The following is a 16,445-nucleotide window of genomic DNA, read 5'->3' on the forward strand; positions in this document are numbered from 1 at the left end:
TCCACGGAGTAGAGGAGTTCTCATTAATTGTGAAGGGTTTACACAAGTACATAGGTTCAAGCTCTCCTTTTGTGAGTACTAGTGAATGATTTAGTACAAATGACATTAGGAAACATTGTGGGAGAATGATCTCCTTTTATAAAAGAGAGTTTCTAGCTTTGTTCTGACATTGACATGTGTCGTGTTGTGATTGGCTTTTGATGTTGACACGTGTCGCGCTATGATTGGCTTTTGATGTCGACACGTGTCGTACTATGATTGACCTCCTAGTTAGAGGGAAACTCTTCTAGGTCTTTGACGGTATAACGTTGACCGGTGCTCAGTAGTTTCGGAATTGGTCAAGTATGGTACAAAGAGTGCTCCCCTAAGTTCCTGAGTGAGGGAAGCTCATCGGTTGGTGACTTGCAAGATCTAAGCCGCTGAGTAATCACGAAACTTTTAAGTACCGAAGTATGGTATCGTCTTTACTTGCTTTATCTGTCTCATAGGTAGATGTGGCATCTTTTTTGGAAGTACTTTTCCTTATCCAAGGGTGGTATCTTTACCCGGTGGAGATGCGAAAGGTAATGTATCAATTTGACTTGAAGCTTACTTGTAGTTTCAGGCTTGGTCAAACGCGATACAAACTATGTAGTAGGAGTCCCCCAAGTCGCCGAGCTAGGAGATCCGCCGAAAGAGGTGACATACAAGGTAAGTAATCAGAGCTCCCAGCAATCAGTCCCAGGTCAGAAGTTTGATTTTGAGTTCCGGATGATTGTTCTCATTCTCCCTATCTTGCAAGCAGCAGGAATGATAAAGAGAAGAAAAAGGAGAAGAGCTGATATAAGATACTTTTGCTTTTGAAGAAGTAACTTTCCACAAGCTTATTCTTGAACTGAGCTGGAAGGTTTTCTGGTTTCCTCCAGAGTATAAGGTCGACTCAAGAATTTGAGGGTCAAAATAAGTCCATCAAATCAAAAGTGTGTTCGACCTTGATGATATAAGATAATTTTGCTGTTGACAAAGTAATAGATGAATCGGCATGTGTTCTGTTGCGCTTGTCTCCACATGCTTCCTTGTATCCTTCTCACTTGCCCTCTTTGTTCCTCAGGCAGATGTGGTATCTTTTCTGGAAACATAAGATGTTGAAGATAAGTACTCGAGAGCAATGCTAGGTAAGTAATCAGGCAAGGAGTTACAGGTAGTCAATTCCTGACTGGAAGCTTGATTCTAAGTGTTGACTGATTGCTCTCTTTCTCCGTGTCTTGCAGGTAAGAACAAGGCCAAAGGAAAAGACAGGGAAAAAACATGATATGGGATACTTTTACTTTTAACCCTGATGATATGAGATACTCTGGTTCTGGTGTGGCTTGTTTGCAGAGGTATTATCGGGGGAAAATAAGCTGAGTATTTCGAGAGACTCTGCTGAGAGTGCCCTCTTGGATGTGAAGAAAAGTTGAGCATTTTTTTTATTTGTAGCTTTGCCTGGCTGTGGAGGATAAAGGTCGACATATATAGGAATTGTCCCAACATTGAGTAGTAACGTTGTTCATTTACCCTTCTCGGTTATAGCAATGTGGGAGCTGTAAGATTCACATGTTTTAACTTTGTCAGAGCACTTTGAAAAAGTGGTATGTGGTATCTGGAAAGCTGATGTTGCGTGTGAAGATTCCAGATAAGCTTTATCTAAGGAAATATGGTTCTCGAAGTTCAGAGAGCGGTGCCTCTTCTGTTTTCGAACAAGCAATCCTGTCGGGGACCTGGCTCTCGAGATTTGGAGAACGGTGCCTCTTCGATTTTTGAGAAAGCAATCCTGTTGGGAGTCTAGCTTTCGAGATTCGGAGAGCGGTGCCTCTTCGATTTTTGAGAAAGCAATCCTGTTGTGAGTCTGGCTCTCGAGAGTCGGATAGCGGTGCCTCTTCGATTTTTGAGAAAACAATCCTTGTGGGAGTTTGGCTTTCGAGATTCGGGAAGTGGTGCCTCTTGGATTTTTGAGCAAGTAATCCTGTTGGGAGTGTTTTCTCGATGTGAGTAAAGGTTGGGTATTTTTGCCAATCTGCCTTGCCACAGAGCACGGAAGTTGACACACACAAGGACTTTCCAGTTATCAAGCAATGGTGTTGTTCCTTTACCCTTGTGGGTAATGGTAGGGTAGCTGGACCTTCAAAATTTATGTGTCTAAACTTTGTCAGAGATCTTTGACAAAGTTATATGTGGTACCCGAGGAGCTGATGTTGTGTGTGAGGATTGTCGACATATTTTACTTAGGAAAATCTGCTTCTCAAAATCTAGAGAGTGGTGCATCTTCGATTTTTGAACCAACGCCCATGTTGCCTTTTCTTTTATAGGGGCATCAATTGTATGCAAGAAGTACGTTCAGAGAGTTATTGCTTGCAGGAATTTTCCCCTTATTTTTGTACTTCCGAGATTTATTGCACCTCATTTCTCCTTCATCATTTCTGAGAATGTTTGGCCCATCCGACCGTCGTTTTGACTTGAACTTTGGTGAAGAGGCAACCATGCCTTCTTAAGACAACACATGGCGCCTATCATTCTTATCCCTTACTGGTCCTCTTACCGTTGGGGACTCTGTGACGAAGAATGATATAACCGCTGCGGTGGTGGCCAGGAACCTTCTCACTCCCAAAGATAACAGACTACTTTCCAAACAGTCTGATGAGTTGGCTGTTAAGGATTCTCAGGCTCTCAGTGTTCAGTGTGCAGGTTCTGTGTCTAATATGGCCCAACGCCTATTTGCTCGAACCCGCCAAGTTGAATCATTGGCGGCTGAAGTGATAAGTCTCAAACAGGAGATCAGATGGCTCAAGCATGAGAATAAACAGTTGCACATGCTCGCACATGACTTTGCTACAAACATGAAGATGAAGCTCGACCAACTGTAGGAATCTGATGGTCAGATTTTACTTGATCATCAGAGGTTTGTGGGTTTGTTCCAAAGGCATTTATTGCCTTCGTCTTATGGGGTTGTACCGCATAATGAAACTCCAAATGATCAACCTTCGGTGCCTCATCCTTCTAGGGTTCTGCCCAGTACTGAGGCTCCGAATAATCACCCTCCGGTGCCTCCTCTTTCTGGGGCTCTGCCGATTGCTGAGACTTCTCCTGAGCAACATTTGTGAAGGCTCCCTCTTGTTTGTTTATTTTGATTCATGTATATGTACATATTTGTAACTTATCGGAGATATCAATAAAGAAGCTTTGCTTCATTTCAACGTATTGTGTTAAATACACCAAAGCCTTCTTCACTAAGTTCTTTGAATTTTTTCTTTTGTTGAAGCTTGTATGTTGAAGCTTTGTGAGTGAAGCATGTATGTTGAGGTAGTGCTCCCTTAATTTCTCGAGTGAGGAAAACTTCTCAGTTGGAGACTTGAAAAATCCAAGTCACTGAGTGGTCGTGAGACTTCCGAGTATCAAGGTGTAGTAGCATATGGTAGGAGTCCCCCAAGCCTCTGGTCGAGGGGGTTGACGAATGAGGCATTTCCTTTCTAAGTGGTAGCCTAAAACTCCTCCTTCATATATATTTGTTATGAAAGTTGTTAGACCTAAATAAGAGGAGGCCTAGGCAATTTATTTTTTTTTTCTAATTTTTTTTTCGAATTTTTGAATTTTTGAATTTCCGAAAAATATATATATATTTAAGCTTTGTGGGTGAAGCTTTGGTGTTAAAGCTTTGTAGGTGAAGCTTTGAGGTTGAAGCTTTGTTGGGTACCATGAATTGATTTTACTTCACACTATCTTGATCAAGATAGTGTGAAGCTTTTGTAGGTGAAGCTTTTGTGGGTGAAGCTTTTGTGGTGGGTGAAGCTTTTGTTGGTGAAGCTTTTGTGGGTGAAGCTTTTGTGGTGGGTGAAGCTGTTTTGGGTGAAAGTTTTGTTGGTGAAGCTTTTGTAGGTGAAGCTTTTGTGGTGGGTGAAGCTTTTGTTGGTGAAGCTTTTATGGGTGAAGCTTTTGTGGGTAAAGTTTTTGTAGGTAAAGCTTTTGTGGTGGGTTAAGCTTTTGTGGGTGAAGCTTTTGTAGGTGAAGCTATTGTGGGTGAAGCTTTGGAGTTGAAGCTTTGTAGGTTGATAGGAGCATATTTATGCGACTTAGTGAGCTTGTTCTTGTGCATTTACGTTGTGTTTTCTTAGTTAAGTTAGTCTTTTAAGCCACTTTCATGTGTTTTCAGGTTTTAAGGGCAAAGTATGTAAAGAAGTGTATTTTTGGAGCCTTTTGGAGCAAAATTGAGCTTGGAATGAATGGCACGTGTTTGGAGCAAAAAGAATGGACGAAATTGAAGAGTTGAAGATGTGAGGAGTCCTAATTGAAGAAGGATTCCTAATCAACGAAGGACTCCTAATTGAAGAAGGATTCCTAGTCAAAGAAAGAGTCCTAATTGAATATGGATTCCTAGAAGAATGAGGATTCCTACTCAAACAAGGTTTCCTACTTGTAGTAGGAAAGTTAAGCCTAAAGTTTCCTATTTTGGGTTAATCTTTCCTAAACCTAAATGGCCTTAAGTTCTAGCAACTTTGAAGGTTCCTAAGCATTGAAAGACACAAAACAAAGGTTCTAGAACACCTAGGACCCTTTGCCGCACCTATCCCCTTCTAGAAACCCTTTTCCTTGCCTTGCAAGGCTTTCTAGAAGCCATATCCATATTTGCCGCACCTCCTATACCTTTTCCCTTTTGGATTTTGATTGTTTGGGCCCTAATCCTTATTTTTTGCTAAGTCCAAGTCCTAACCTGATTTCCTTAGGGTTTTATGTGCCTATATATACTCATATTTCATTCCTTGCCGCACCATCACCTCCCATATTCACAATTCAACCCAGAAATCATTCTCCCATCTTTGCCGCAACCATCCTTCACCATTCTCCATAGTTTCTGACCTAAAACACCTCTTGCCGCACCTCTCATCCATCCTAAACACTATCCTAGCCTTAACCCCATCCTTCTACACCATTCACAATCCCCACAACCTGAACCTTGTGACGCAACAAAGAGGAAGGAAGGAAGTTTGTAGACGTACTTGCTGTTCAGTGTGGATCGCTGGAGTGTCTAGGTGTTTTCTTTCTTTTGTTTTCAATGTCTAAATTTGTTTATCTTTGCTTTGTGAGTATGAGGAACTAAACCCCTTTTAGCTAGGGGGAATTCGAAACCATGTTCATGCTTGCAATATGATTTGATTACTTTCAGTTGTGATTCATAAGTTGTGAATTCAATTTACTTATCCGTTTGAATTAAAACTGATTTGTGTGTGTTGGTTGAAAGTGCACGCTTAATTTTCATGCATAAATCTGATGCTAGGATATAAGGGAGTTTCACCTAATCGTTATGAACTTATATTCACAAATAGTGAAGGTTGTTAATCACAATCGCGTTAAGTAAATTCTTGGCATAAGTTTCATACAATTCATAGTTACAAGTGTTTCGTCAATGCTTATGATTTTCATAGAACTTAATGATTCTTGCTTGTATCTCTATTATGCAATTCATGTAGGGAACTTGTGAGGAATGCTTTGGGTTGTTGTAGGCAATCATCCAATTCAATAAAATTAGGAAAATCTAAGGGTTAATTAGTGCAATTCACGGTTAATCTGGGGCGTTGGGAATTCATGGTTTATTGAAAAGCAACTGAAAATCGTTTTGTTTGTAAGTGTGTCATGTGTGGAGAAGAACCTCCTAGCTAGCCTATCATCCATAGTTTTACCTAAATTTGTGCAAATTTCATTAGTTCTTTAATTTACTTGTTTTGTTTTCAAATTCGTCAAAACCAAACCCCCCTTTACTTTAGAGTGTCTAATTAGTTAGAATATGTTTTAGATTGTGTTTTTAAGTGTCTTGAGTCAAAGGAAAACCAAAATTCGTCCAAAATTGTGTTTAGAGTCCAAATCTGCCCAGTTTGTGTTTTTAGCCAGATTTGAGCGTTTTTAGCTTGTTTTGAGTCTTTTGAGTTGTTTTAGTGTTTTGTAGTTTAGTTTTGTATTCTTTGAGTCTAGCTTAGTGTTTTAAACTTTGTTTTACGTTTTTGAGTCAGTTTTAAGTGTTTTAGCAATCCCTCCTAATCCCCGGCCTAGAACAATCCATACTTACATTCTTTACTACAATTGATAAAAAGAGGGTTTAATTTGTGTGCTTATATATTTCGCATCATAGGTGAAGCTTTTGTGTTGAAGCTTTTGTAGGTGAAGCTTTGGAGTTGAAGCTTTTGTTGGGTACCATGAATTGATTTTGCTTCACACTATCTTGATTAAGATAGTGTGAAGCTTTTGAGAATTCGTAGTTATCCTTCATTGATGAAGCTTTTGTTGGTGAAGCTTTTGTGGTGAAGCTTTGTTGGGTACCATGAATTGATTTTGCTTCACACTATCTTGATCAAGATAGTGTGAAGCTTTTGAGAATTTGTAGTTGTCCTCCATTGATGAAGCTTTGTTGAATTTCCCTTTTTTTTTTTTTTTTGGGAAACTAGAAATTTGAAAATGTGGGAGAGATAACATATACAAATTTTGCTTCCACACTGTTGAGCAAGAGATTGTGATGCAAGCCACACCTTGTAGTAGTCGAAGGTTTGGATGAACCATATAAATTGAATTTGCTTCGAACAGTCTTGATCAAGAGTGTGTGAAGCTTTCTGCAAGTTGTAGTTGCCCGTCATTGATGAAGCTTTTGTTGGCACTATAAATTGGTTTTGCTTCACACTGTCTTGATCAAGAGTGTGTGAAGCTTTTGAGAATTGTGGTTGAACTCCTTTGATGAAGCTCTTGTTGGCACCATAAATTGGTTTTGTTTCACACTGTCTTAATCAAGAGTGTGTGAAGCTTTTGAGAATTGTGGTCACCCTCCATTGATGAAACTCTTGTTGGCACCATAAATTGGTTTTGCTTCACACTGTCTTGATCAAGAGTGTGAAGCTTTTGAGAATTGTGGTTCCCCTCCATTGATGAAGCTCTTGTTGGCACCATAAATTGGTTTTGTTTCACACTGTCTTGATCAAGAGTGTGTGAAGCTTTTGAGAATTATGGTTGAACTCCTTTGATGAAACTCTTGTTGGCACCCTAAATTGGTTTTGCTTAACACTGTCTTGATCATGAGTGTGTGAAGCTTTTGAGAATTATGGTTGCCCTCCATTGATGAAGCTCTTGTTGGCACCATAAATTGGTTTTGCTTCACACTGTCTTGATCAAAAGTGTGTGAAGCTTTTGAGAATTGTGGTTGAACTCCTTTGATGAAGCTCTTATTGGCACCATAAATTGGTTTTGCTTCATACTGTCTTAATTAAGAGTGTGTGAAGCTTTCTACGAGTTGTAGTGTTTGCATTGTTACAAAGGAGAAATGTCTGAAGCAGATGCAAGAGGGCTGAATAGCTTGATCTTCGTATGCCATACACTGAAGTTGTTGTTGGCTTGCAATAAGACTTTGTTGGTGACTATAACTCTTGTTGGGCATAAGTGCTCCCCTAGTTGAGTTGTCAAGCTTGAGGGTTTTTGATTATTTGTGAATGTTAGGAGTTCACATGTACAAGTTGTACCACTCGTCTTCTGGTAGGTGGAATGAATGGTGAGTTGCTTTCATCACTTGGTTGGTGGTACAAAGGTGAGTTCCTTCATCACCTTTCATCATATTTCATCACCTGGTTGGTGGCACGAAGATGAGTTCCTTCTTCACTTGGTTGGTGGCATGAATGGCAAGTTGCCAAATGATATTAGAGTACGGGTTGTACATTTCATCACCTGGTTGGTGGCATGAGTGCCAAGTTGCCAAATGATATTAGAGTACGGGTTGTACATTTCATCACCTGGTTGGTGGCATGAAGATGAGTTCCTTCTTTACATTTCATCACCTGGTTAGTGAGAATAAGGGCAAGGCGTCGAGGCATATTGTAGCAAGTGTCGAATGACACAAAGTATGTTGAACCCTTTCGAAGCACAGTTGACTTATGTATGAATGTGTTAGAATACATGATTGAACGAATATACTGTGAAGCTGTTCGTTTATTTGTATAGACTTGTTGACATATACTTAGACTTTGTTTCATGTTGGAAACATTCATTTTGAAGCTTTGAACCCGAGTGTTTCATTGCTAGGAATGTAAGAGGATTAGGACTGAGTAGTCTAAATCACCTTTTTATTGAATGCATGCCAAATAGTCTTCGTTACATAGAATGTCGAACGGCTGAAGCTTAACACTTGTACAATGTGAGTTTACTTGTAATAGTACTTCAAGTATCATCGTTCTATGGATGGCCAATGGTCTTGCCATCGGAGCTTCTAAGCTTGCAGGAGCCAGGGCGACTGATGCCAACAACTTCAAACGGTCCATCCCAGTTTGGACTAAATGTTCCTTCACTCGGGATTCTGTCATAGAGTAATATTTTATTCAATACCCAGTCCCCCACTTTGAAAGAACGAGGTTTGACCCTTGAGTCATAGTAGTTGGAGATGCGCTGCTTGTAGGCAACATTCCTCAAGTGAGCCTGGTTTTTGTGTTCCTCGACTAGATCTAAGTTGAGGGTAAGTTGTTTGTCATTTTCACTTTGCACGTAGTTCTGGACTCGGAACGTTGCTTGCTCAAGCTTAACTGGGACAACTGTCTCTGTACCAAAGGCAAGTGAGAACGGGGTTTCTTATGTTAACGTCCGATACAAAGTACGGTATAACCAAAGAACTTGGGGTTCTACTTCAGCCCACTTTGTGAAGTGGTCAATTGCAATGATTGCATAGCGGACCTTGCCCTTCTCTGCAGGCATTGGGCCGATCAAATCAAGTCCCCATTGGGCCAAGGGCTAAGGGCTGATCATAGGAGTGAGATGCTCGGGATGGGAGTGGGGAATAGTTGCGTAGCGTTGACACTTATCACATGAACGGGATATTTTGATGGCATCTTGGTAGAGTGTTGGCCAGTAATATCCTTGGCAAAAAGCCTTGTGTGCTAGGGATCGAGATCCAGCATGATCTCCGCAGACTCCTTCATGTATTTCCCGAAAGACAATTTCCTCCTCCGCGGGCGTAAGGCATCTTAGGTATGGTAGGTTAAAACCCCGCTTGTAGAGTTAGTCATTGATGATCAAGTAACGGGTAGCCTTGTATTGAATCTGCTTAGCTTGGACTTTATCATTTGGAAGGGTGCCATAAGCAAGGAATCTATAAATCGGGGTAATCCAACTATCCCCCTGTTGTAAGTTGCACACTTCCGCAGCCATGGTGCTTGGTGCTGCCAACAATTCGACCTGAATTTTTCTCCCAATCTTGTCTTCCACCTTTGAGGCGAGGCAAGCCAAAGCATCTACATGACTGTTTGCCACTCGAGGAATTTGGGTGATCTGGTAGTGGAAGTGCTTGAGCAACAATTGTGTTTGTGCCAGATATGCTGCCATGGAGCTATCTTTAGCGTCAAAGTTGTTGGTGACCTGGTTAACCAACAATTAGGAGTCACTAAAGATATCAATTCGTTTAACCCCAAGGTGTTTAGCTAAACGTAAGCCTGCTAGGAGGGCTTCATATTTGGCCCCATTGTTCGACGCCTTGAATTTGAAACGAAGAGCATACTCATTCGATACCTCTTCAGAATGGTGAAAGTTTCAGATAGGTTGGTGATATGTTGGTCAGCATGTTTTCTCTTGACTAGAATATCATCAACGTAAACTTCCATGCTCTTCCCAATCTGTTCTATGAACATCGAATTGACTAGTCTTTAATAAGTCGCCCCTGCATTCTTTAGGCCGAAGAGCATGACTTTATAGCAATATAGTCCCCTGTCAGTAGTGAAGGCTGTGTGTTCTTGGTCATGAGGGTTCATGAGGATTTGGTTGTATCCAGAGTAAGCATCTATGAAGCTCAGGAGTTCACACCCTGCCGTAGAATCTATAAGTTTGTTAATGAGAAAAAGTGGAAAGCTATCCTGTGGGCATCATTTGTTTAGGTCGGTGTAGTCGACACACATTCTCCACAAGACCTTTTGGAGCAGGAGACTTTCTTTGGCCCGATTTTTCTTAACAAGGACCACATTTGCCACCCATGTTGGGTAATTGAGTTTTTCAACTTCTACCTTCATTGCTTCGTATCGTTCAGCGTCATAAGATCTTCGCTTTTGTCTCATTGGCTTGGTCTTGGGGTCAATACTCAAGCGATGACATATGATATCGGGAGAGATGCCTGACATGTCCTCGTATGACCAAGCGAAGATCTCAGTGTTCTGTTGTAAAAAAGAGATCAATGCCAACCGAATGGGTGGTGACAAAGTGGTGCCAATCTTCACCATGCAATCTGGATAATCTTTTGATATAGAAACCTTCTCCAGCTCTTCAGCGGGTTGTGCTTGCTGGGTGAAAGAGTCATCTCGAGGATCGTCAGGTTGACTGTTGCCACCGTGAAGATCCAAGTTGGCTTCATCCGGGCTGGTCTTTATGACTTGGTCATGTATAGAAAATGTTTCCTTGGGCACAGACAAGTGTTGTTGCTTGACCGAAGTGTTCTAACATGACCGTGCACTAAGCTGATCTTTTCTGATGTAACCATTGCCATAGGGGGTTGGAAATTTCATCAACAACATATGTGTGGATACCATGGCCTCGAGATCATTGATGCCTATGCATCCAAAGATGACATTGTATGTTGTTGGGCAATCAACTACCAGGAAGTTAGTCGTAATGGTAGCTGTGTAAGGGCATGTACCAATGGTGAAAGGTAAATGTATGCTCCCTATAGGTTGCACGATATCACCAGAGAAGCTTATCAGAGGAGAAATCGAGCGATCGAGCAAGTGTTCAGCTACATTAAGTGCCCTGAAAGCTTCAGAAAACATGATATTGATCGAAGCCCCCGTGTTTACCAAGATTCGTCGTACTTCAAAGTTTGCTATGTGAGCCTTCACGATCAGTGGGTCGTTGTGAGGGTAGATGATACCTCTTTCTTCCTCGGGGTAGAAACATATTGGATCCCAGTTAGGCTTTTGACATTTGCCTCCCCTGATGTCTTCCACGTGAAACACTTGGTGGCCAGGCCTTAAATCTCGTTCGTTGTTTTTCATGGCCCTATTGGAAGATTCAGATTAGGGTGTGCCGCCACTTATGGAATATATCACATTCACTTGGCGTTGGTTACGGTTATCCCTTGAAGGGTGAAAGAGGAATTGATCAATTTTTCCTTCACGCGCCAAAGCTTCAATATGATCACGAAGGGTGATACACTTCTCGCCGTCATGGACGTTATGCTCGTGATAGCAGCAAAACGTACCCATGTTCTTCGTAGGCTTGTAACCCGACTGCCTCGGCATTGGCTTCGGTATCAGGTATGCAATGCTGGGGTAAATGGCCACGCATGTGGCGTTCAAAGGTGTGTATGTCTCATACCTCAGGGTAGGGCTTGTCCTGACACGTGCTTGGCCCACTGTGTTGACTGCCTGGGGGCGGGCATTATCGTTGCGATACCCTTAGTTATCGCGATAGTGTCCCTTACTCATTTTACTAAAATGAGACTGGTTTTGCCCTGAGATTTATATGTCTGTTGACTTGGCGAAGTATTAAGTAAGGCAGGGGGAGGCACCGTTGCCGTTTGGAAGGTCGAGGTTTTCTTATTTGGTTGGATTTGACTTCCACTCTCTACTTGCTGATAAAGGGTGGCTGTGAGAGGTTTCCCTTGATATGTCCTTGCCTCAGCGGAGGCATGGTTGTAAGCTTGTGCCATCACCTCAAAGTAAGTCTTCCAAGTGTTGGCATTGATCATGTACTTGAAGAAACAATCACGTAGCCCTGCCGTGAAGGCTTTGAGGGCAATCTTGTCGTCTACCTCGGCACAACGGGAATTCTCATGGCTGAAGAGGCCAGCATACATACGTAATGACTTGTCTGGCTTCTGGCGAATAGTGTACAAGTCATCCGCAGAGTGCAAGCGATCAATCTGGAAAATGTGTTGAGAAATAAACAGTTTCCTCAATTCCTCAAATAAGTCTACCGTCTTAGGTGGAAGACGGCAATACCAGTTTAGAGCTCCGCCAGAGAGGGTGGAGGGGAAGAGAAGACATCGCTCTTCATCGGTGTACATCTGGTATGCCATGGTGGATTCAAAGAGGTTAAGGTGTTTAATCGGGGTCCTCTTTTCCAGTATAGAGTTACAAGCCAAGCTTCTGCTTTGTTTTTGCTTTGACGGGGGTGTCGAGGATCCTCCTTGTAAGAGGGCCAGGCCTAGGTTGGTTCCAATCAGGTATCTCAGCTTGTCGTTCGTCCTTCAACTTGTTTACTTTCTTAAGGAGTTGTAGGACAAGAGGGTCCTGAGTGGAGTCATATACCACTGGAGCTTTCTTTCGTAAATCTCTATCTCCTCTTGGAAGTAGGAATGTTTAATCAAGAGCATGTGATTTTTCCCTGGACTCATCGTACTGAATTTTAAGGTATGTCTGTTGGAACATCTCTGAGTCCCCTATACCTTCATGTTTCTCTAGGACTTGTTGTCCCTTCCCCAAATTGGTAGCCAGCCCGGGACATGAGAGGGGACCGAATCTTTCAGAGACCCTTGGGTCATTGATCTTCGAGCTTACATGGATGAGATTGTCTCGACGTTGCTTTAAAAAGTCTCGATAGTCGCGAAAGACGGTTTTCGATCCTTCCACTCCTTCTGTAAAGAGGTGCCTTCCTCCACTCCTCATGCTTCGGGTCGAAGCAGCTGGGTTGAGAAAAGTCTCATGTTGGTCGCCATTTCAATGAGTAGCTCGCTCCTCAATAGGAATACCCATGTCGAGGGCAAATGACCATTCGTGTTAGGGGGTACCCAGTTGATGGTTGACTTCCACAGGGGTGATAAGCTCGTGTGTTTTAGTATATCTAGCCTCGTGGAGCATCTCGAAAACCTTCTCATACTGCTCTTGGAGGATCTCATTCTTCATCGCTATCTTGTTGTTCTTAGCCTCTATCTCATCGACTTTAACCTGAAGAGCAAACTTCTTTTGTTCCTTCTTTCGTTGCTTCGCACCAGGTGCAAGAGAGGTGTCATTCTGTGGGTTGTGGCTTCCTTCGCTCCCCATGTTGGAAATGGATGCCTGGTCAAAAGAGAGTGTACGAATGGTGAAAACCAGCTTAACAAAGCTGAAGAGAGTGGGAATAAGTGTCGTTCCCACAGACGGCGCCAAATGTTGATGCACAAAATCAGTGAGGACTTTGGTACAACAGAAAATGTCAAGTTTGTGACCTTTGCTAGATTGCTCCGGTCATTAGTGTGGATAAGTATGTAAATGGATAGAGACAGGAAAGCAAACACAAGATGTACGTTGTTCTCCCAGATTGTCTACGTCCACGGAGTAGAGGAGTTCTCATTAATTGTGAAGGGTTTACACAAGTACATAGGTTTAAGCTCTCCTTTTGTGAGTACTAGTGAATGATTTAGTACAAATGACATTAGGAAACATTGTGGGAGAATGATCTCCTTTTATAGAAGATAATTTCTAGCTTTGTTCTGACATTGACACGTGTCGTGTTGTGATTGGCTTCTGATGTTGACATGTGTCGCGCTATGATTGGCTTCTGATGTCGACACGTGTCGCGCTGTGATTGGCCTCCTGGTTAGAGGGAAACTCTTCTGGGTCCTTGACGGTATAACGTTGACCGGTGCTCAATAGTTTCGGGATTGGTCAAGTATGGTACAAACACACTCCAAATTAGAACTTAGGTGAATTAATGGCATGGCATGGCATATATAAACTCGATTGTACCTTGTATTAGAAGCATGCTCTATGTGTATAACGAGCAATTCATGCATTAAAGATAGGCATGTGATTGACTTCGTAAGCATATGGTAATGAAATGAAATCAATGGAAGATAAGGTTTAAGGATTTTATTTAGGGAACTTTAACGAAAAGCTCCAGGTACTGTTCACTTTAACGAAAAACCACATTTTTACACTAAAAAATCAATCCTGGTACTATTTATTTTACCCTTTATTTTGTCCTTATCGTTAAAACTCAAAGTTTTCAAGCCATTTTCATTAGTTTTCCTTTTTTTTATCTCTTGGGGTAAACATAGGTGATGCGACTGAGGTCTACCAGTGACAGCGGCCAACATGAATAACTTCCTATCAAGATTATCTTCTGGACAATCGGCTTGTTTTCCTGAGATGGTGGCCATGGGGCCTTTTGCTTTTCTAGTGCTAGGAAGAACATAGATAGCCTTGATGCCTTATTTTCTTTTCTTCACTTTGTTTTAACTTCAAATTTGATGATGAACTTGGCTTAATGATTGAGATTCTTGTTTGTGCAATGATGCAATGATATATTGCATGAGTGATGTGTTCTCTTTAGGCTTTGAAATGCAGTTTGACCCTTTGCTTGTTTTCCTAGGCAAGGCTAGCCGATTCTGTTACCTTGCACCTTGCTTGTGAGTTTCCCTAGGGAAAAGAGGGAATGATATATGCTAGTTTCCCTAGGGAAATATAGTGTGCTAGGAACCACACTATTAGGGACATGTCTATGGTCCGGCCTGGTTAATTCGTGTTGGGGTATCTCTCTCACATTTGTGGTAGTAATCAGATCTGATAATTTGGTAGACTTTCGCTTTCTATTTGCTGCTCCAGGAGCAAGTCAGAGACATGGAAGGACGAGAAAATTCTTCTCCAGTCAAAATTCGATCGAATTTTATAAACTTCAAAATTGTACCTATTCATGGACTTAAATGTTTCAATCATAGTTTGCTTTAGGCAAGATCATTCTTCATGATTAAACAGTCCACAGAACGAGCAAAAATGTCATGGAATCCTCGTTAAGGAGGTATTTCCGTTTGTAATGGTTTGAGCATAAGTCTTCATATGAAGATCATGGTAAAGGCTTATTCAGCTCTTCCATACCATTATTGGTGTCAATAATTTCTTAACTTATTGATAGTCAAGTGGAGTTACAGGTCTTGTGCCCACATAAAGTAGTTTATGAGAGAAACGTCCAAATTAGCAAAATCAAACTTGTGATGGTTCGTCAATCCACTAAATAAGGGGACAAGATTGTGATTGGTGTTATGGGAAATAAAACCTCTATAAGCATCACAGTTAGAACATTCGGGTTCTAAGACATGGTTTACATGAAAAAATTCAGGTTTCCATGGGTGTATTGTTTTATGAAAACTTCGGGTTTCAAAGACACTAAATTCGAACCCACAGTTTCGAGTTTAGTGTGAACTTCCGAATCATAAAAGGAGGTATTTGTAAGAACCAGGGCCGTCTCTGAGATTTTGGGGGCCGTGTGCGAAATTTATAAAAGCGCCTCTCCTTAAGATAAGTCTTAAAAAATGTAGAACAATGTATTGACGTTAGAAAACAATCACTTAAATCAAACAAAGTTTAGTACTCACTGATTGCAAGTTTTAAAATGTCATTAATAATAAGTAAAAAGAGCTACAAACATAACGTTCACTAAATAATCAAAAGCAGTTCAATCTTAAACAACCAAACAAGAAAACAAACTTCAAAAACTCTAACTTTAAAGTTTCACTTGAATATGTAACATTATTATATAATAATATTGAAAAAATACCGTCTTTTATTGTGTATTATTAACACTCAAAATATCTTATTGTCCTCTAATTTTTTGTATTTAGAAAGAAAAAAAATTACGCTTATAAGAAGTGTAAGACGAGATTTTAAAGTGCTAACAAAATCAATTTTTGAATATAGAACATTATGTCATAACAAAAGCAATTTTAAATATAGAATATTATTACATATAAATGTTAGGTGACAAAAATTTTGAAGGCCCCTTCAAATTTAGGGCCCTGTGCGACTGCACCTTTCACACCCCCTCAACACCCCCTCTGGTAAAAACACATAATACAATATACAACTAAATTGCAGTAAATTTGGATTGCTTCAGAAACTCAAGTGTGAGTCGCTTCGGGACTACGAAAGGATGTCAACAGTTCAAAGAAAAGAAAAAAAAAATATTGAATCATTAATTTTCAAAAGTGGACTTTAGGCCAATAATTTTGAATTTTTATTAATGGACTGATGGTTACTTTTAATTAATTCAATAGATCGGAACCTTTCGGGTTCGATAATGAAAGTAAAATAATGACATGCAGGTCATAATAGCTTTGGTTGTCTTCTGACCTAGAAGCCCCCAAAAATATTTGGGTATGGCTAAGAAGCGGGGGTCACCAAAAGGTGGCGTTGGGTAGAAAAAATATCGCAACCCAGCAAAAGTTGCCAGTGCACGGCCCTGCAGGAAGGGTTGCATACCCTTGATCTCTCGGGACGGGGGCTAGAACAGCCAGCAGGCTGTAGAAACAGAGGGCCGAGATAGGCAAAGCGCATCAAGTATCAGGCTTGCTGGCAGGGTGAGACGCAAGGCGGGCTTAGCAAGCAGTAGTCTTGTTAAAGCGGGTCAGGGCATTAGGGTAAGCCCAGCAGCGCAAGGCTGTCCGAATGGGCAGAGCGAGGACGAAGCCCAGCAAGGTTTGTTGGCTTCTGGTGTGGGCTGAAGGTTGTAAGCCCAGC

The sequence above is a fragment of the Malus sylvestris genome, chromosome 7 (assembly GCF_916048215.2).
Source record: "Malus sylvestris chromosome 7, drMalSylv7.2, whole genome shotgun sequence".
NCBI lineage: Eukaryota > Viridiplantae > Streptophyta > Magnoliopsida > Rosales > Rosaceae > Malus > Malus sylvestris.